Source organism: Schistocerca americana, chromosome 3 (genome assembly GCF_021461395.2).
Source record: "Schistocerca americana isolate TAMUIC-IGC-003095 chromosome 3, iqSchAmer2.1, whole genome shotgun sequence".
Classification (NCBI taxonomy): Eukaryota; Metazoa; Arthropoda; class Insecta; order Orthoptera; family Acrididae; genus Schistocerca; species Schistocerca americana.
Genome location: NC_060121.1, coordinates 179019433 through 179040616, shown reverse-complemented (window position 1 = coordinate 179040616; position 21184 = coordinate 179019433).

Here is a 21184-nt window from a genome sequence, read left to right as displayed (position 1 = left end):
GTTACTAAGAGGGACGTATGGAGGTTGGGCAGTAACATCGTTACCGGAGAGGACACGAGGTAGTTTGGGAGTATGGTACAGAAAGGGGAGTGCTGGACGTGACGGCGCGACGGACACTCGGTCGCGACAGAGACTTGGAGAGCGTGTAGCGGTTTGCACGTGGTCGCGACAGATAGAAATACTTTGGAGTGCTCTAGCCAATCAAAGCGCTCATTACTAAGAGGGACGTATGGAGGTTGCGCAGTAACATCGTTACCGGAGAGGACATGAGGTAGTTCGGGAGTATGGTACAGATAGGGGAGTGCTGGACGTGACGGCGCGACGGACACTCGGTCGCGACAGAGACTTGGAGAGCGTGGAGCGGTTTGCACGTGGTCGCGACAGATAGAAATACTTTGGAGTGCTCTAGCCAATCAAAGCGCTCGTTACTAAGAGGGACGTATGGAGGTTGGGCAGTAACATCGTTACCGGAGAGGACACGAGGTAGTTCGGGAGTATGGTACAGAAAGGGGAGTGCTGGACGTGACGGCGCGACGGACACTCGGTCGCGACAGAGACTTGGAGAGCGTGGAGCGGTTTGCACGTGGTCGCGACAGATAGAAATACTTTGGAGTGCTCTAGCCAATCAAAGCGCTCGTTACTAAGATGGACGTATGGAGGTTGGGCAGTAACATCGTTACCGGAGAGGACACGAGGTAGTTCGGGAGTATGGTACAGAAAGGGGAGTGCTGGACGTGACGGCGCGACGGACACTCAGTTGCGACAGAGACTTGGAGAGCGTGGAGCGGGTTGCACGTGGTCGCGACAGATAGAAATACTTTGGAGTGCTCTAGCCAATCAAAGCGCTCGTTACTAAGAGGGACGTATGGAGGTTGGGCAGTAACATCGTTACCGGAGAGGACACGAGGTAGTTCGGGAGTATGGTACAGAAAGGGGAGTGCTGGACGTGACGGCGCGACGGACACTCCGTCGCGACAGAGACTTGGAGAGCGTGGAGCGGTTTGCACGTGGTCGCGACAGATAGAAATACTTTGGAGTGCTCTAGCCAATCAAAGCGCTCGTTACTAAGAGGGACGTGTGGAGGTTGGGCAGTAACATCGTTACCGGAGAGGACACGAGGTAGTTCGGGAGTATGGTACAGAAAGGGGAGTGCTGGACGTGACGGCGCGACGGACACTCGGTCGCGACAGAGACTTGTAGAGCGTGGAGCGGTTTGCACGTGGTCGCGACTGATTGAAATACTTTGGCGTGCTCTAGCCAACCAAAGCGCTCGTTACTAAGAGGGACGTATGGAGGTTGGGCAGTAACATCGTTACCGGAGATGACACGAGGTAGTTCGGGAGTATGGTACAGAAAGGGGAGTGCTGGACGTGACGGCGCGACGGACACTCAGTCGCGACAGAGACTTGGAGAGCGTGGAGCGGTTTGCACGTGGTCGCGACAGATAGAAATACTTTGGAGTGCTCTAGCCAATCAAAGCGCTCGTTACTAAGAGGGGCGTATGGAGGTTGGGCAGTAACATCGTTACCGGAGAGGACACGAGGTAGTTCGGGAGTATGGTACAGAAAGGGGAGTGCTGGACGTGACGGCGCGACGGACACTCAGTCGCGACAGAGACTTGGAGAGCGTGGAGCGGTTTGCACGTGGTCGCGACAGATAGAAATACTTTGGAGTGCTCTAGCCAATCAATGCGCTCGTTACTAAGAGGGACGTATGGAGGTTGGGCTGTAACATCGTTACCGGAGAGGACACGAGGTAGTTCGGGAGTATGGTACAGAAAGAGGAGTGCTGGACGTGACGGCGCGACGGACACTCAGTCGCGACAGTGACTTGGAGAGCGTGGAGCGGTTTGCACGTGGTCGCGACAGATAGAAATACTTTGGAGGGCTCTATCCAATCAAAGCGCTCGTTACTAGGAGGGACGTATGGAGGTTGGGCAGTAACATCACTACCGGAGAGGACACGAGGTAGCTCGGGAGTGTGGTACAGAAAGGGGAGTGCTGGACGTGACGGCGCGACGGACACTTGGTCGCGACAGAGACTTGGAGAGCGTGGAGCTGTTTGCACGTGGTCGCGACAGATAGAAATACTTTGGAGTGCTCTAGCCAATCAAAGCGCTCGTTACTAAGAGGGACGTATGGAGGTTGGGCAGTAACATCGTTACCGGAGAGGACACGAGGTAGTTCGGGAGTATGGTACAGAAAGGGGAGTGCTGGACGTGACGGCGCGACGGACACTCAGTCGCGACAGAGACTTAGAGAGCGTGGAGCGGTTTGCACGTGGTCGCGACAGATAGAAATACTTTGGAGTGCTCTAGCCAATCAAAGCGCTCGTTACTAAGAGGGACGTATGGAGGTTGGGCAGTAACATCGTTACCGGAGAGGACACGAGGTAGTTCGGGAGTATGGTACAGAAAGGGGAGTGCTGGACGTGACGACGCGACGGACACTTGGTCGCGACACAGACTTGGAGAGCGTGGAGTGGTTTGCACGTGGTCGCGACAGATAGAAATACTTTGGAGTGCTCTAGCCAATCAAAGCGCTCGTTACTAAGAGGGACGTATGGAGGTTGGGCAGTAACATCGTTACCGGAGAGGACATGAGGTAGTTCGGGAGTATGGTACAGATAGGGGAGTGCTGGACGTGACGGCGCGACGGACACTCAGTCGCGACAGAGACTTGGAGACCTTGGAGCAGTTTGCACGTGGTCGCGACAGATAGAAATACTTTGGAGTGCTCTAGCCAATCAAAGCGCTCGTTACTAAGAGGGACGTATGGAGGTTGGGCAGTAACATCGTTACCGGAGAGGACACGAGGTAGTTCGGGAGTATGGTACAGAAAGGGGATTGCTGGACGTGACGGCGCGACGGACACTCGGTCGCGACAGAGACTTGGAGAGCGTGGAGCTGTTTGCACGTGGTCGTGACAGATAGAAATACTTTGGAGTGCTCTAGCCAATCAAAGCGCTTGTTACTAAGAGGGACGTATGGAGGTTGGGCAGTAACATCGTTACCGGAGAGGACACGAGGTAGTTTGGGAGTATGGTACAGAAAGGGGAGTGCTGGACGTGACGGCGCGACGGACACTCGGTCGCGACAGAGACTTGGAGAGCGTGTAGCGGTTTGCACGTGGTCGCGACAGATAGAAATACTTTGGAGTGCTCTAGCCAATCAAAGCGCTCATTACTAAGAGGGACGTATGGAGGTTGCGCAGTAACATCGTTACCGGAGAGGACATGAGGTAGTTCGGGAGTATGGTACAGATAGGGGAGTGCTGGACGTGACGGCGCGACGGACACTCGGTCGCGACAGAGACTTGGAGAGCGTGGAGCGGTTTGCACGTGGTCGCGACAGATAGAAATACTTTGGAGTGCTCTAGCCAATCAAAGCGCTCGTTACTAAGAGGGACGTATGGAGGTTGGGCAGTAACATCGTTACCGGAGAGGATACGAGGTAGTTCGGGAGTATGGTACAGAAAGGGGAGTGCTGGACGTGACGGCGCGACGGACACTCGGTCGCGACAGAGACTTGGAGAGCGTGGAGCGGTTTGCACGTGGTCGCGACAGATAGAAATACTTTGGAGTGCTCTAGCCAATCAAAGCGCTCGTTACTAAGAGGGACGTATGGAGGTTGGGCAGTAACATCGTTACCGGAGAGGACACGAGGTAGTTCGGGAGTATGGTACAGAAAGGGGAGTGCTGGACGTGACGGCGCGACGGACACTCAGTTGCGACAGAGACTTGGAGAGCGTGCAGCGGGTTGCACGTGGTCGCGACAGATAGAAATACTTTGGAGTGCTCTAGCCAATCAAAGCGCTCGTTACTAAGAGGGACGTATGGAGGTTGGGCAGTAACATCGTTACCGGAGAGGACACGAGGTAGTTCGGGAGTATGGTACAGAAAGGGGAGTGCTGGACGTGACGGCGCGACGGACACTCCGTCGCGACAGAGACTTGGAGAGCGTGGAGCGGTTTGCACGTGGTCGCGACAGATAGAAATACTTTGGAGTGCTCTAGCCAATCAAAGCGCTCGTTACTAAGAGGGACGTATGGAGGTTGGGCAGTAACATCGTTACCGGAGAGGACACGAGGTAGTTCGGGAGTATGGTACAGAAATGGGAGTGCTGGACGTGACGGCGCGACGGACACTCGGTCGCGACAGAGACTTGTAGAGCGTAGAGCGGTTTGCACGTGGTCGCGACTGATTGAAATACTTTGGCGTGCTCTAGCCAACCAAAGCGCTCGTTACTAAGAGGGACGTATGGAGGTTGGGCAGTAACATCGTTACCGGAGATGACACGAGGTAGTTCGGGAGTATGGTACAGAAAGGGGAGTGCTGGACGTGACGGCGCGACGGACACTCAGTCGCGACAGAGACTTGGAGAGCGTGGAGCGGTTTGCACGTGGTCGCGACAGATAGAAATACTTTGGAGTGCTCTAGCCAATCAAAGCGCTCGTTACTAAGAGGGGCGTATGGAGGTTGGGCAGTAACATCGTTACCGGAGAGGACACGAGGTAGTTCGGGAGTATGGTACAGAAAGGGGAGTGCTGGACGTGACGGCGCGACGGACACTCAGTCGCGACAGAGACTTGGAGAGCGTGGAGCGGTTTGCACGTGGTCGCGACAGATAGAAATACTTTGGAGTGCTCTAGCCAATCAATGCGCTCGTTACTAAGAGGGACGTATGGAGGTTGGGCTGTAACATCGTTACCGGAGAGGACACGAGGTAGTTCGGGAGTATGGTACAGAAAGAGGAGTGCTGGACGTGACGGCGCGACGGACACTCAGTCGCGACAGTGACCTGGAGAGCGTGGAGCGGTTTGCACGTGGTCGCGACAGATAGAAATACTTTGGAGGGCTCTATCCAATCAAAGCGCTCGTTACTAAGAGGGACGTATGGAGGTTGGGCAGTAACATCGTTACCGGAGAGGACACGAGGTAGTTCGGGAGTATGGTACAGAAAGGGGGTGCTGGACGTGACGGCGCGACGGACACTCAGTCGCGACAGTGACTTGGAGAGCGTGGAGCGGTTTGCACGTGGTCGCGACAGATAGAAATACTTTGGAGTGCTCTAGCCAATCAAAGCGCTCGTTACTAAGAGGGACGTATGGAGGTTGGGCAGTAACATCGTTACCGGAGAGGAGACGAGGTAGTTCGGGAGTATGGTACAGAAAGGGGGTGCTGGACGTGACGACGCGACGGACACTCAGTCGCGACAGAGACTTGGAGAGCGTGGAGCGGTTTGCACGTGGTCGCGACAGATAGAAATACTTTGGAGTGCTCTAGCCAATCAAAGCGCTCGTTACTAAGAGGGACGTATGGAGGTTGGGCAGTAACATCGTTACCGGAGAGGACACGAGGTAGTTCGGGAGTATGGTACAGAAAGGGGAGTGCTGGACGTGACGGCGCGACAGACACTCAGTCGCGACAGAGACTTGGAGTGCGTGGAGCGGTTTGCACGTGGTCGCGACAGATGGAAATACTTTGGAGTGCTCTAGCCAATCAAAGCGCTCGTTACTAAGAAAGACGTATGGAGGTTGGGCAGTAACATCGTTACCGGAGAGGACACGAGGTAGTTCGGGAGTATGGTACAGAAAGGGGGTGCTGGACGTGACGGCGCGACGGACAATCAGTCGCGACAGTGACTTGGAGAGTGTGGAGCGGTTTGCACGTGGTCGCGACATATAGAAATACTTTGGAGTGCTCTAGCCAATCAAAGCGCTCGTTACTAAGAGGGACGTATAAAGGTTGGGCACTAACATCGTTACCGGAGAGGACACGAGGTAGTTCGGGAGTATGGTACAGAAAGGGGAGTGCTGGACGTGACGGCGCGACGGACACTCGGTCGGGACAGAGACTTGGAGAGCGTGGAGCGGTTTGCACGTGGTCGCGACAGATAGAAATACTTTGGAGTGCTCTAGCCAATCAAAGCGCTCGTTACTAAGAGGGACGTATGGAGGTTGGGCAGTAACATCGTTACCGGAGAGAACACGAGGTAGTTCGGGAGTATGGTACAGAAAGGGGAGTGCTGGACGTGACGGCGCGACGGACACTCGGTCGCGACAGAGACTTGGAGAGCGTGGAGCGGTTTGCACGTGGTCGCGACAGATAGAAATACTTTGGAGTGCTCTAGCCAATCAAAGCGCTCGTTACTAAGAGGGACGTATGGAGGTTGGGCAGTAACATCGTTACCGGAGAGGACACGAGGTAGTTCGGGAGTATGGTACAGAAAGGGGAGTGCTGGAGGTGACGGCGCGACGGACACTCAGTCGCGACAGAGACTTGGAGCGCGTAAAGCGGTTTGCACGTGGTCGCAACAGATAGAAATACTCTGGAGTGCTCTAGCCAATCAAAGCGCACGTTACTAAGAGGGACGTATGGAGGTTGGGCAGTAACATCGTTACCGGAGAGGACACGAGGTAGTTCGGGAGTATGGTACAGAAAGGGGGTGCTGGACGTGACGGCGCGACGGACACTCAGTAGCGACAGTGACTTGGAGAGCGTGGAGCGGTTTGCACGTGGTCGCGACAGATAGAAATACTTTGGAGTGCTCTAGCCAATCAAAGCGCTCGTTACTAAGAGGGACGTATGGAGGTTGGGCAGTAACATCGTTACCGGAGAGGACACGAGGTAGTTCGGGAGTATGGTACTGAAATGGGAGTGCTGGACGTGACGGCGCGACGGACACTCGGTCGCGACAGAGACTTGGAGAGCGTGGAGCGGTTTGCACGTGGTCGCGACAGATAGAAATACTTTGGAGTGCTCTAGCCAATCAATGCGCTCGTTACTAAGAGGGACGTATGGAGGTTGGGCTGTAACATCGTTACCGGAGAGGACACGAGGTAGTTCGGGAGTATGGTACAGAAAGGGGAGTGCTGGACGTGACGGCGCGACGGACACTCAGTCGCGACAGTGACTTGGAGAGCGTGGAGCGGTTTGCACGTGGTCGCGACAGATAGAAATACTTTGGAGGGCTCTATCCAATCAAAGCGCTCGTTACTAAGAGGGACGTATGGAGGTTGGGCAGTAACATCGTTACCGGAGAGGACACGAGGTAGTTCGGGAGTATGGTACAGAAAGGGGGTGCTGGACGTGACGGCGCGACGGACACTCAGTCGCGACAGTGACTTGGAGAGCGTGGAGCGGTTTGCACGTGGTCGCGACAGATAGAAATACTTTGGAGTGCTCTAGCCAATCAAAGCGCTCGTTACTAAGAGGGACGTATGGAGGTTGGGCAGTAACATCGTTACCGGAGAGGTGACGAGGTAGTTCGGGAGTATGGTACAGAAAGGGGGTGCTGGACGTGACGACGCGACGGACACTCAGTCGCGACAGAGACTTGGAGAGCGTGGAGCGGTTTGCACGTGGTCGCGACAGATAGAAATACTTTGGAGTGCTCTAGCCAATCAAAGCGCTCGTTACTAAGAGGGACGTATGGAGGTTGGGCAGTAACATCGTTACCGGAGAGGACACGAGGTAGTTCGGGAGTATGGTACAGAAAGGGGAGTGCTGGACGTGACGGCGCGACAGACACTCAGTCGCGACAGAGACTTGGAGTGCGTGGAGCGGTTTGCACGTGGTCGCGACAGATGGAAATACTTTGGAGTGCTCTAGCCAATCAAAGCGCTCGTTACTAAGAAAGACGTATGGAGGTTGGGCAGTAACATCGTTACCGGAGAGGACACGAGGTAGTTCGGGAGTATGGTACAGAAAGGGGGTGCTGGACGTGACGGCGCGACGGACAATCAGTCGCGACAGTGACTTGGAGAGTGTGGAGCGGTTTGCACGTGGTCGCGACATATAGAAATACTTTGGAGTGCTCTAGCCAATCAAAGCGCTCGTTACTAAGAGGGACGTATGGAGGTTGGGCAGTAACATCGTTACCGGAGAGGACACGAGGTAGTTCGGGAGTATGGTACAGAAAGGGGAGTGCTGGACGTGACGGCGCGACGGACACTCGGTCGGGACAGAGACTTGGAGAGCGTGGAGCGGTTTGCACGTGGTCGCGACAGATAGAAATACTTTGGACTGCTCTAGCCAATCAAAGCGCTCGTTACTAAGAGGGACGTATGGAGGTTGGGCAGTAACATCGTTACCGGAGAGAACACGAGGTAGTTCGGGAGTATGGTACAGAAAGGGGAGTGCTGGACGTGACGGCGCGACGGACACTCGGTCGCGACAGAGACTTGGAGAGCGTGGAGCGGTTTGCACGTGGTCGCGACAGATAGAAATACTTTGGAGTGCTCTAGCCAATCAAAGCGCTCGTTACTAAGAGGGACGTATGGAGGTTGGGCAGTAACATCGTTACCGGAGAGGACACGAGGTAGTTCGGGAGTATGGTACAGAAAGGGGAGTGCTGGAGGTGACGGCGCGACGGACACTCAGTCGCGACAGAGACTTGGAGCGCGTAAAGCGGTTTGCACGTGGTCGAAACAGATAGAAATACTCTGGAGTGCTCTAGCCAATCAAAGCGCTCGTTACTAAGAGGGACGTATGGAGGTTGGGCAGTAACATCGTTACCGGAGAGGACACGAGGTAGTTCGGGAGTATGGTACAGAAAGGGGGTGCTGGACGTGACGGCGCGACGGACACTCAGTCGCGACAGTGACTTGGAGAGCGTGGAGCGGTTTGCACGTGGTCGCGACAGATAGAAATACTTTGGAGTGCTCTAGCCAATCAAAGCGCTCGTTACTAAGAGGGACGTATGGAGGTTGGGCAGTAACATCGTTACCGGAGAGGACACGAGGTAGTTCGGGAGTATGGTACTGAAATGGGAGTGCTGGACGTGACGGCGCGACGGACACTCGGTCGCGACAGAGACTTGGAGAGCGTGGAGCGGTTTGCACGTGGTCGCGACAGATAGAAATACTTTGGAGTGCTCTAGCCAATCAAAGCGCTCGTTACTAAGAGGGACGTATGGAGGTTGGGCAGTAACATCGTTACCGGAGAGGACACGAGGTAGTTCGGGAGTATGGTACAGAAAGGGGAGTGCTGGACGTGACGGCGCGACGGACACTCAGTCGCGACAGAGACTCGGAGAGCGTGGAGCGGTTTGCACGTGGTCGCGACAGATAGAAATACTTTGCAGTGCTCTAGCCAATCAAAGCGCTCGTTACTAAGAGGGACGTATGGAGGTTGGGCAGTAACATCGTTACCGGAGAGGACACGAGGTAGTTCGGGAGTATGGTACAGAAAGGGGGTGCTGGACGTGACGGCGCGACGGACACTCAGTCGCGACAGTGACTTGGATAGCGTGGAGCGGTTTGCACGTGGTCGCGACAGATAGAAATACTTTGGAGTGCTCTAGCCAATCAAAGCGCTCGTTACTAAGAGGGACGTATGGAGGTTGGGCAGTAACATCGTTACCGGAGAGGACACGAGGTAGTTCGGGAGTATGGTACAGAAAGGGGAGTGCTGGACGTGACGACGTGACGGACACTCAGTCGCGACAGAGACTTGGAGAGCGTGGAGCGGTTTGCACGTGGTCGCGACAGATAGAAATACTTTGGAGTGCTCTAGCCAATCAAAGCGCTCGTTACTAAGAGGGACGTATGGAGGTTGGGCAGTAACATCGTACCGGAGAGGACACGAGGTAGTTCGGGAGTATGGTACAGAAAGGGGAGTGCTGGACGTGACGACGCGACGGACACTCAGTCGCGACAGAGACTTGGAGAGCGTGGAGTGGTTTGCACGTGGTCGCGACAGATAGAAATACTTTGGAGTGCTCTAGCCAATCAAAGCGCTCGTTACTAAGAGGGACGTATGGAGGTTGGGCAGTAACATCGTTGCCGGAGAGGACACGAGGTAGTTCGGGAGTATGGTACAGAAAGGGGAGTGCTGGACGTGACGGCGCGACGGACACTCAGTCGCGACAGAGACTTGGAGAGCGTGGAGCGGTTTGCACGTGGTCGCGACAGATAGAATTACTTTGGAGTGCTCTAGCCAATCAAAGCGCTCGTTACTAAGGGGGACGTATGGAGGTTGGGCAGTAACATCGTTACCGGAGAGGACACGAGGTAGTTCGGGAGTATGGTACAGAAAGGGGGTGCTGGACGTGACGGCGCGACGGACACTCAGTCGCAACAGTTACTTGGAGAGCGTGGACCGGTTTGCACGTGGTCGCGACAGATAGAAATACTTTGGAGTGCTCTAGCCAATCAAAGCGCTCGTTACTAAGAGGGACGTATGGAGGTTGGGCAGTAACATCGTTACCGGAGAGGACACGAGGTAGTTCGGGAGTATGGTACAGAAAGGGGAGTGCTGGACGTGACGGCACGACGGACACTCAGTCGCGACAGAGACTTGGAGAGCGTGGAGCGGTTTGCACGTGGTCGCGACAGATAGAAATACTTTGGAGTGCTCTAGCCAATCAAAGCGCTCGTTACTAAGGGGGACGTATGGAGGTTGGGCAGTAACATCGTTGACAGAGAGGACACGAGGTAGTTCGGGAGTATGGTACAGAAAGGGGGTGCTGGACGTGATGGCGCGACGGACACTCCATCGCGACAGAGACTTGGAGAGCATGGAGCGGTTTGCACGTGGTCGCGACAGATAGAAATACTTTGGGGTGCTCTAGCCAATCAAAGCGCTCGTTACTAAGAGGGACATATGGAGGTTGGGCAGTAACATCGTTACAAGAGAGGACACGAGGTAGTTCGGGAGTATGGTACAGAAAGGGGAGTGCTGGACGTGACGGCGCCACGGACACTCAGTCGCGACAGAGACTTGGAGAGCGTGGAGCGGTTTGCACGTGGTCGCGACAGATAGAAATACTTTGGAGTGCTTTAGCCAATCAAAGCGCTCGTTTCTAAGAGGGACGTGTGGAGGTTGGGCAGTAACATCGTTACCGGAGAGGACACGAGGTAGTTCGGGAGTATGGTACAGAAAGGGGAGTGCTGGACGTGACGGCGCGACGGACACTCAGTCGCGACAGTGACTTGGAGAGCGTGGAGCGGTTTGCACGTGGTCGCGACAGATAGAAATACTTTGGAGTGCTCTAGCCAATCAAAGCGCTCGTTACTAAGAGGGACGTATGGAGGTTGGGCAGTAACATCGTTACCGGAGAGGACACGAGGTAGTTCGGGAGAATGGTACAGAAAGGGGAGTCCTGGACGTGACGACGCGACGGACACTCGGTCGCGACAGAGACTTGGAGAGCGTGGAGCGGTTTGCACGTGGTCGCGACAGATAGAAATACTTTGGAGTGCTCTAGCCAATCAAAGCGCTCGTTACTAAGTGGGACGTATGGAGGTTGGGCAGTAACATCGTTACCGGAGAGGACACGAGGTAGTTCGGGAGTATGGTACAGAAAGGGGAGTGCTGGACGTGACGGCGCGACGGACACTCAGTCGCGACAGAGACTTGGAGAGCGTGGAGCGGTTTGCACGTGGTCGCGACAGATAGAAATACTTTGGAGTGCTCTAGCCAATCAAAGCGCTCGTTACTAAGAGGGACGTATGGAGGTTGGGCAGTAACATCATTACCGGAGAGGACACGAGGTAGTTCGGGAGTATGGTACAGAAAGGGGAGTGCTGGACGTGACGACGCGACGGACACTCAGTCGCGACAGAGACTTGGAGAGCGTGGAGCGGTTTGCACGTGGTCGCGACAGATAGAAATACTTTGGAGTGCTCTAGCCAATCAAAGCGCTCGTTACTAAGAGGGACGTATGGAGGTTGGGCAGTAACATCGTTACCGGAGAGGACACGAGGTAGTTCGGGAGTATGGTACAGAAAGGGGAGTGCTGGACGTGACGGCGCGACGGACACTCAGTCGCGACAGAGACTTGGAGAGCGTGGAGCGGTTTGCACGTGGTCGCGACAGATAGAAATACTTTGGAGTGCTCTAGCCAATCAAAGCGCTCGTTACTAAGAGGGACGTATGGAGGTTGGGCAGTAACATCGTTACCGAAGAGGACACGAGGTAGTTCGGGAGTATGGTACAGAAAGGGGAGTGCTGGACGTGACGGCGCGACGGACACTCAGTCGCGACAGAGACTTGGAGAGCGTGGAGCGGTTTGCATGTGGTCGCGACAGATAGAAATACTTTGGAGTGCTCTAGCCAATCAAAGCGCTCGTTACTAAGAGGGACGTATGGAGGTTGGGCAGTAACATCGTTACCGGAGAGGACACGAGGTTGTTCGGGAGTATGGTACAGAAAGGGGAGTGCTGGACGTGACGGCGCGACGGACACTCCGTCGCGACAGAGACTTGGAGAGCATGGAGCGGTTTGCACGTTGTCGCGACAGATAGAAATACTTTGGAGTGCTCTAGCCAATCAAAGCGCTCGTTACTAAGAGGGACGTATGGAGGTTGGGCAGTAACATCGTTACCGGAGAGGACACGAGGTAGTTCGGGAGTATGGTACAGAAAGGGGAGTGCTGGACGTGACGGCGCGACGGACACTCAGTCGCGACAGAGACTTGGAGAGCGTGGAGCGGTTTGCACGTGGTCGCGACAGATAGAAATACTTTGGAGTGCTCTAGCCAATCAAAGCGCTCGTTACTAAGAGGGACGTATGGAGGTTGGGCAGTAACATCGTTACCGGAGAGGACACGAGGTAGTTCGGGAGTATGGTACAGAAAGGGGAGTGCTGGACGTGACGGCGCGACGGACACTCAGTCGCGACAGAGACTTGGAGAGCGTGGAGCGGTTTGCACGTGGTCGCGACAGATAGAAATACTGTGGAGTGCTCTAGCCAATCAAAGCGCTCGTTACTAAGAGGGACGTATGGAGGTTGGGCAGTAACATCGTTACCGGAGACGACACGAGGTAGTTCGGGAGTATGGTACAGAAAGGGGAGTGCTGGACGTGACGGCGCGACGGACACTCAGTCGCGACAGAGACTTGGAGAGCGTGGAGCGGTTTGCACGTGGTCGCGACAGATAGAAATACTTTGGAGTGCTCTAGCCAATCAAAGCGCTCATTACTAAGAGGGACGTATGGAGGTTGGGCAGTAACATCGTTACCGCAGAGGACACGAGGTAGTTCGGGAGTATGGTACAGAAATGGGAGTGATGGACGTGACGGCGCGACGGACACTCGGTCGCGACAGAGACTTGGAGAGCGTGGACCGGTTTCCACGTGGTCGCGACAGATAGAAATACTTTGGAGTGCTCTAGCCAATCAAAGCGCTCGTTACTACGAGGGACGTATGGAGGTTGGGCAGTAACATCGTTACCGGAGAGGACACGAGGTAGTTCGGGAGTATGGTACAGAAAGGGGAGTGCTGGACGTGACGGCGCGACGGACACTCAGTCGCGACAGAGACTTGGAGAGCGTGGAGCGGTTTGCACGTGGTCGCGACCGATAGAAATACTTTGGAGTGCTCTAGCCAATCAAAGCGCTCGTTACTAAGAGGGACGTATGGAGGTTGGGCAGTAACATCGTTCCCAGAGAGGACACGAGGTAGTTCGGGAGTATGGTACCTAAAGGGGAGTGCTGGACGTGACGGCGCGACGGACACTCCGTCGCGACAAAGACTTGAAGAGCACGGAGCAGTTTGCACGTGGTCGCGACAGATAGAAATACTTTGGAGTGCTCTAGCCAATCAAAGCGCTCGTTACTAAGAGGGACATATGGAGGTTGGGCAGTAACATCGTTACCTGAGAGGACACGAGGTAGTTCGGGAGTATGGTACAGAAAGGGGAGTGCTGGACGTGACAGCGCGACGGACACTCAGTCGCGACAGAGACTTGGAGAGCGTGGAGCGGTTTGCACGTGGTCGCGACAGATAGAAATACTTTGGAGTGCTCTAGCCAATCAAAGCGCTCGTTACTAAGAGGGACGTATGGAGGTTGGGCAGTAACATCGTTCCCAGAGAGGACACGAGGTCGTTCGGGAGTATGGTACAGAAAGGGGAGTGCTGGACGTGACGGCGCGACGGACACTCAGTCGCGACAGAGACTTGGAGAGCGTGGAGCGGTTTGCACGTGGTCGCGACAGATAGAAATACTTTGGAGTGCTCTAGCCAATCAAAGCGCTCGTTACTAAGAGGGACGTATGGAGGTTGGGCAGTAGCATCGTTACCGGAGAGGACACGAGGTAGTTCGGGAGTATGGTACAGAAAGGGGAGTGCTGGACGTGACGGCGCGACGGACACTCAGTCGCGACAGAGACTTGGAGAGCGTGGAGCGGTTTGCACGTGGTCGCGACAGATAGAAATACTTTGGAGTGCTCTAGCCAATCAAAGCGCTCGTTACTAAGAGGGACGTATGGAGGTTGCGCAGTAACATCGTTACCGGAGAGGACACGAGGTAGTTCGGGAGTATGGTACAGAAAGGGGAGTGCTCGACGTGACGGCGCGACGGACACTCAGTCGCGACAGAGACTTGGAGAGCGTCCAGAGGTTTGCACGTGGTCGCGACAGATAGAAATACTTTGGAGTGCTCTAGCCAATCAAAGCGCTCGTTACTAAGAGGGACGTATGGAGGTTGGGCAGTAACATCGTTACCTTAGAGGACACGAGGTAGTTCGGGAGTATGGTACAGAAAGGGGAGTGCTGGACGTGACGGCGCGACGGACACTCAGTCGCGACAGAGACTTGGAGAGCGTGGAGCGGTTTGCACATGGTCGCGACAGATAGAAATACTTTGGAGTGCTCTAGCCAATCAAAGCGCTCGTTACTAAGAGGGACGTATGGAGGCTGGGCAGTAACATCGTTCCCAGAGAGGACACGAGGTAGTTCGGGAGTATGGTACAGAAAGGGGAGTGCTGGACGTGACGGCGCGACGGACACTCAGTCGCGACAGAGACTTGGAGAGCGTGGAGCGGTTTGCACGTGGTCGCGACAGATAGAAATACTTTGGAGTGCTCTAGCCAATCAAAGCGCTCGTTACTAAAAGGGACGTATGGAGGTTGGGCAGTAACATCGTTACCAGAGAGGACACGAGGTAGTTCGGGAGTATGGTACAGAAAGGGGAGTGCTGGACGTGACGGCGCGACGGACACTCAGTCGCGACAGAGACTTGGAGAGCATGGAGCGGTTTGCACGTGGTCGCGACAGATAGAAATACTTTGGAGTGCTCTAGCCAATCAAAGCGCTCGTTACTAAGAGGGACATACGGAGGTTGGGCAGTAACATCGTTACCGGAGAGGACACGAGGTAGTTCGGGAGTATAGTACAGAAAGGGGAGTGCTGGACGTGACGGCGCGACGGACACTCAGTCGCGACAGAGACTTGGAGAGCATGGAGCGGTTTTCACGTGGTCGCGACAGATAGAAATACTTTGGAGTGCTCTAGCCAATCAAAGCGCTCGTTACTAAGAGGGACATACGGAGGTTGGGCAGTAACATCGTTCCCAGAGAGGACACGAGGTAGTTCGGGAGTATGGTACAGAAAGGGGAGTGCTGGACGTGACGGCGCGACGGACACTCAGTCGCGACAGACACTTGGAGAGCGTGGAGCGGTTTGCACGTGGTCACGACAGATAGAAATACTTTGGAGTGCTCTAGCCAATCAAAGCGCTCGTTACTAAGAGGGACGTATGGAGGTTGGGCAGTAACATCGTTACCAGAGAAGACACGAGGTAGTTCGGGAGTATGGTACAGAAAGGGGAGTGCTGGACGTGACGGCGCGACGGACACTCAGCCGCGACAGAGACTTGGAGAGCGTGGAGCGGTTTGCACGTGGTCGCGACAGATAGAAATACTTTGGAGTGCTCTAGCCAATCAAAGCGCTCGTTACTAAGAGGGACGTATGGAGGTTGGGCAGTAACATCGTTACCAGGGAGGACACGAGGTAGGTCGGGAGTATGGTACAGAAAGGGGAGTGCTGGACGTGACGGCGCGATGGACACTCAGTCGCGACAGAGACTTGGAGAGAGTGGAGCGGTTTGCACGTGGTCGCGACAGATAGAAATACTTTGGAGTGCTCTAGCCAATCAAAGCGCTCGTTACTAAGAGGGACATATGGAGGTTGGGCAGTAACATCGTTCCCAGAGAGGACACGAGGTAGTTCGGGAGTATGGTACAGAAAGGGGAGTGCTGGACGTGACGGCGCGACGGACACTCAGTCGCGACAGAGACTTGGAGAGCGTGGAGCGGTTTTCACGTGGTCGCGACAGATAGAAATACTTTGGAGTGCTCTAGCCAATCAAAGCGCTCGTTACTAAAAGGGACATATGGAGGTTGGGCAGTAACATCGTTCCCAGAGAGGACACGAGGTAGTTCGGGGGTATGGTACAGAAAGGGGAGTGCTGGACGTGACGGCGCGACGGACACTCAGTCGCGACAGAGACTTGGAGAGCGCGGAGCGGTTTGCACGTGGTCGCGACAGATAGAAATACATAGGAGTGCTCTAGCCAATCAAAGCGCTCGTTACTAAGAGGACATATGGAGGTTGGGCAGTAACATCGTTCCCATAGGGACACGAGGTAGTTCGGGAGTATGGTACAGAAAGGGGATTGCTGGACGTGACGGCGCGACGGACACTCAGTCGCGACAGAGACTTGGAGAGCATGGAGCGGTTTGCACGTGGTCGCGACAGATAGAAATACTTTGGAGTGCTCTAGCCAATCAAAGCGCTCGTTACTAAGAGGGACATATGGAGGTTGGGCAGTAACATCGTTCCCAGAGAGGACACGAGGTAGTTCGGGAGTATGATACAGAAAGGGGAGTGCTGGACGTGACGGCGCGACGGACACTCAGTCGCGACGGAGACTTGGAGAGCGTGGAGCGGTTTGCACGTGGTCGCGACAGATAGAAATACTTTGGAGTGCTCTAGCCAATCAAAGCGCTCGTTACTAAGAGGGACGTATGGAGGTTGGGCAGTAACATCGTTACCAGAGAGGACACGAGGTAGTTCGGGAGTATGGTACAGAAAGGGGAGTGCTGGACGTGACGGCGCGACGGACACTCAGTCGCGACAGAGACTTGGAGAGCATGCAGCGGTTTGCACGTGGTCGCGACAGATAGAAATACTTTGGAGTGCTCTAGCCAATCAAAGCGCTCGTTACTAAGAGGGACATATGGAGGTTGGGCAGTAACATCGTTACCGGAGAGGACACGAGGTAGTTCGGGAGTATGGTACAGAAAGGGGAGTGCTGGACGTGACGGCGCGACGGACACTCAGTCGCGACAGAGACTTGGAGAGCATGGAGCGGTTTGCATGTGGTCGCGACAGATAGAAATACTTTGGAGTGCTCTAGCCAATCAAAGCGCTCGTTACTAAGAGGGACGTATGGAGGTTGGGCAGTAACATCGTTACCGGGGAGGACACGAGGTAGTTCGGGAGCATGGTACAGAAAGGGGAGTGCTGGACGTGACGGCGCGACGGACACTCAATCGCGACAGAGACTTGGAGAGCGTGGAGCGGTTTGCACGTGGTCGCGACAGATACAAATACTTTGGAGTGCTCTAGCCAATGAAAGCGCTCGTTACTAAGAGGGACGTATGGAGGTTGGGCAGTAACATCGTTACCAGAGAGGACACGAGGTAGTTAGGGAGTATGGTACAGAAAGGGGAGTGCTGGACGTGACGGCGCGACGGACACTCAGTCGCGGCAGAGACTTGGAGAGCGTGGAGTGGTTTGCACGTGGTTGCGACAGATAGAAATACTTTGGAGTGCTCTAGCCGATCAAAGCGCTCGTTACTAAGAGGGACATATGGAGGTTGGGCAGTAACATCGTTACCGGAGAGGACACGAGGTAGTTCGGGAGTATGGTACAGAAAGGGGAGTGCTGGACGTGACGGCGCGACGGACATTCAGTCGCGACAGAGACTTGGAGAGCATGGAGCGGTTTGCACGTGGTCGCGACAGATAGAAATACTTTGGAGTGCTCTAGCCAATCAAAGCGCTCGTTACTAAGAGGGACATATGGAGGTTGGGCAGTAACATCGTTACTGGAGAGGACACGAGGTAGTTCGGGAGTATGGTACAGAAAGGGGAGTGCTGGACGTGACGGCGCGACGGACACTCCGTCGCGACAGAGACTTGGAAAGCATGGAGCGGTTTGCACGTGGTCGCGACAGATAGAAATACTTTGGAGTGCTCTAGCCAATCAAAGCGCTCGTTACTAAGAGGGACATACGGAGGTTGGGCAGTAACATCGTTCCCAGAGAGGACACGAGGTAGTTCGGGAGTATGGTACAGAAAGGGGAGTGCTGGACGTGACGGCGCGACGGACACTCAGTCGCGACAGACACTTGGAGAGCGTGGAGCGGTTTGCACGTGGTCACGACAGATAGAAATACTTTGGAGTGCTCTAGCCAATCAAAGCGCTCGTTACTAAGAGGGACGTATGGAGGTTGGGCAGTAACATCGTTACCAGAGAAGACACGAGGTAGTTCGGGAGTATGGTACAGAAAGGGGAGTGCTGGACGTGACGGCGCGACGGACACTCAGCCGCGACAGAGACTTGGAGAGCGTGGAGCGGTTTGCACGTGGTCGCGACAGATAGAAATACTTTGGAGTGCTCTAGCCAATCAAAGCGCTCGTTACTAAGAGGGACGTATGGAGGTTGGGCAGTAACATCGTTACCAGGGAGGACACGAGGTAGGTCGGGAGTATGGTACAGAAAGGGGAGTGCTGGACGTGACGGCGCGATGGACACTCAGTCGCGACAGAGACTTGGAGAGAGTGGAGCGGTTTGCACGTGGTCGCGACAGATAGAAATACTTTGGAGTGCTCTAGCCAATCAAAGCGCTCGTTACTAAGAGGGACATATGGAGGTTGGGCAGTAACATCGTTCCCAGAGAGGACACGAGGTAGTTCGGGAGTATGGTACAGAAAGGGGAGTGCTGGACGTGACGGCGCGACGGACACTCAGTCGCGACAGAGACTTGGAGAGCGTGGAGCGGTTTTCACGTGGTCGCGACAGATAGAAATACTTTGGAGTGCTCTAGCCAATCAAAGCGCTCGTTACTAAAAGGGACATATGGAGGTTGGGCAGTAACATCGTTCCCAGAGAGGACACGAGGTAGTTCGGGGGTATGGTACAGAAAGGGGAGTGCTGGACGTGACGGCGCGACGGACACTCAGTCGCGACAGAGACTTGGAGAGCGCGGAGCGGTTTGCACGTGGTCGCGACAGATAGAAATACATTGGAGTGCTCTAGCCAATCAAAGCGCTCGTTACTAAGAGGACATATGGAGGTTGGGCAGTAACATCGTTCCCATAGGGACACGAGGTAGTTCTTGAGTATGGTACAGAAAGGGGATTGCTGGACGTGACGGCGCGACGGACACTCAGTCGCGACAGAGACTTGGAGAGCATGGAGCGGTTTGCACGTGGTCGCGACAGATAGAAATACTTTGGAGTGCTCTAGCCAATCAAAGCGCTCGTTACTAAGAGGGACATATGGAGGTTGGGCAGTAACATCGTCCCCAGAGAGGACACGAGGTAGTTCGGGAGTATGATACAGAAAGGGGAGTGCTGGACGTGACGGCGCGACGGACACTCAGTCGCGACAGAGACTTGGAGAGCGTGGAGCGGTTTGCACGTGGTCGCGACAGATAGAAATACTTTGGAGTGCTCTAGCCAATCAAAGCGCTCGTTACTAAGAGGGACGTATGGAGGTTGGGCAGTAACATCGTTACCAGAGAGGACACGAGGTAGTTCGGGAGTATGGTACAGAAAGGGGAGTGCTGGACGTGACGGCGCGACGGACACTCAGTCGCGACAGAGACTTGGAGAGCATGCAGCGGTTTGCACGTGGTCGCGACAGATAGAAATACTTTGGAGTGCTCTAGCCAATCAAAGCGCTCGTTACTAAGAGGGACATATGGAGGTTGGGCAGTAACATCGTTACCGGAGAGGACACGAGGTAGTTCGGGAGTATGGTACAGAAAGGGGAGTGCTGGACGTGACGGCGCGACGGACACTCAGTCGCGACAGAGACTTGGAGAGCGTGGAGCGGTTTGCACGTGGTCGCGACAGATAGAAATACTTTGGAGTGCTCTAGCCAATCAAAGCGCTCGTTACTAAGAGGGACGTATGGAGGTTGGGCAGTAACACCGTTCCCAGAGAGGACAACAGGTAGTTCGGGAGTATGGTACAGAAAGGGGAGTGCTGGACGTGACGGCGCGACGGACACTCAGTCGCGACAGAGACTTGGAGAGCATGGAGCGGTTTGCATGTGGTCGCGACAGATAGAAATACTTTGGAGTGCTCTAGCCAATCAAAGCGCTCGTTACTAAGAGGGACGTATGGAGGTTGGGCAGTAACATCGTTACCGGGGAGGACACGAGGTAGTTCGGGAGCATGGTACAGAAAGGGGAGTGCTGGACGTGACGGCGCGACGGACACTCAGTCGCGACAGACTTGGAGAGCGTGGAGCGGTTTGCACGTGGTCGCGACAGATACAAATACTTTGGAGTGCTCTAGCCAATGAAAGCGCTCGTTACTAAGAGGGACGTATGGAGGTTGGGCAGTAACATCGTTACCAGAGAGGACACGAGGTAGTTCGGGAGTATGGTACAGAAAGGGGAGTGCTGGACGTGACGGCGCGACGGACACTCAGTCGCGGCAGAGACTTGGAGAGCGTGGAGTGGTTTGCACGTGGTCGCGACAGATAGAAATACTTTGGAGTGCTCTAGCCGATCAAAGCGCTCGTTACTAAGAGGGACATATGGAGGTTGGGCAGTAACATCGTTACCGGAGAGGACACGAGGTAGTTCGGGAGTATGGTACAGAAAGGGGAGTGCTGGACGTGACGGCGCGACGGACATTCAGTCGCGACAGAGACTTGGAGAGCATGGAGCGGTTTGCACGTGGTCGCGACAGATAGAAATACTTTGGAGTGCTCTAGCCAATCAAAGCGCTCGTTACTAAGAGGGACATATGGAGGTTGGGCAGTAACATCGTTACTGGAGAGGACACGAGGTAGTTCGGGAGTATGGTACAGAAAGGGGAGTGCTGGACGTGACGGCGCGACGGACACTCCGTCGCGACAGAGACTTGGAGAGCGTGGAGCGGTTTGCACGTGGTCGCGACAGATAGAAATACTTTGGAGTGCTCTAGCCAATCAAAGCGCTCGTTACTAAGAGGGACATATGGAGGTTGGGCAGTAACATCGTTCCCAGAGAGGACACGAGGTAGTTCGGGAGTATGGTACAGAAAGGGGAGTGCTGGACGTGACGGCGCGACGGACACTCAGTCGCGACAGAGACTTGGAGAGCGCGGAGCGGTTTGCACGTGGTCGCGACAGATAGAAATACTTTGGAGTGCTCTAGCCAATCAAAGCGCTCGT